This window comes from Elephantulus edwardii, unplaced genomic scaffold (genome assembly GCF_000299155.1).
Source record: "Elephantulus edwardii isolate Elephantulus edwardi_28Jun2011 unplaced genomic scaffold, EleEdw1.0 scaffold00208, whole genome shotgun sequence".
Taxonomy (NCBI): domain Eukaryota; kingdom Metazoa; phylum Chordata; class Mammalia; order Macroscelidea; family Macroscelididae; genus Elephantulus; species Elephantulus edwardii.
In genome coordinates, this window is record NW_006399958.1 from 1,732,364 (window position 1) to 1,733,666 (window position 1,303).

A 1,303-nucleotide genomic window follows, 5' to 3' on the forward strand; every position below is an offset into this window, starting at 1 on the left:
AAATTATTTTTGTGTGAGTGTACCGTCAAATCAGATCTGACTGGTACAGGAGGAGATTGTCCCTCCTTCCCCGGCAAAGCATCTGGTGGATTTGAACCATTTGCCTCTGGGATTGTAGATGCAGCTCCTTGCCACTAGGCCACCAGAGCTCCCCTTAAATTTAAATTTTTAAAAAAGAAAAAGAAAGCAGCTGAATGCTTTGACCACTGCACTGTCAGGACTCTTTTATCTCCCTAAAGGGGATGAAAATTCAACTAGGTTGTAAAAGGGTGTAGCGAGTCTGTTGTTCAAAGTGGCTTTCCAAAGCCATTCATTATCTTGGACTTTAACCACGTGACGGGGCTAGAACGTACAAGAAGGGTATGTTAGTCTATCCCCAGAGAGATGGGCCGGATTGAAATTCTGCCAGATTTCAATTGAGCTGGTTCAGCTGGTTCAACATAAATTGGGAACCTCACTACCAGTAAGGAAGAGGCAGAGAATGCCGTGCACATCTTTAGAGTTCACGGAGATTCCTGCACCAGTCAGACCTGAACTTGGGAGCCATTGAGTCAAGTATGACTCATAGCAAACCTATGACCAGGAGATCTGAACCCTGTCCTCTCCTGTGTCAGTCATACCCTTTCCGGCATCCTCAAATCCATTGCCCCTAATTCATTGTCAATGTGTCAATCCACTTGGTTGGGGGTCTTCCTCTGCTTCACTGTCCCTCTACCTGGCCAAGCGTGATGTCCCTCTCCAATAAAGAGCTTCTCCTAGTAACTTGCCCAAAGTGCAGAAGAGTTTTTTGTTGTCGTTGTTACAAGCCACCGAGTCGACTATGACTCATAATGACCTTGTGAACAATCGCTCTGAATCTTGCCCTATTGTGAGCCAATCTCCCTGTCTCTGACACATCTGCCCCCCCTTGGTACAGTCACTGTGTCCACCCATCTCACCCAGGGTCTTCCTCTCCTGCCCTGACCCTCCACCCTTCCAAGCATGATGTCCTTCTCCAAGGAATGGTCCCTCCAGGCAACAGGAAAGTAGGACCAACCATATCAAAGAATCAAAGACTGGCGTGAGACAGAGCTGAGTTGGGACTAGTTGCCCCATGGAACCAGGGCCTTCACCCGAGTTTGCCGGAGGACTAGAGGGAAGAGACATCACAACAGGTAGGACAATGAGAGCTTTATAACACTGACCTAAAGCTGCAAGGCTGTGAAGGGCCTGTGGGCATGTTTCAAAAGCTGTCATGATTGAGAAACTGTATCTTGTTGCCACCCTGTTTCCTGTAACCTGTTAACTTCCCTGATAAATCCCA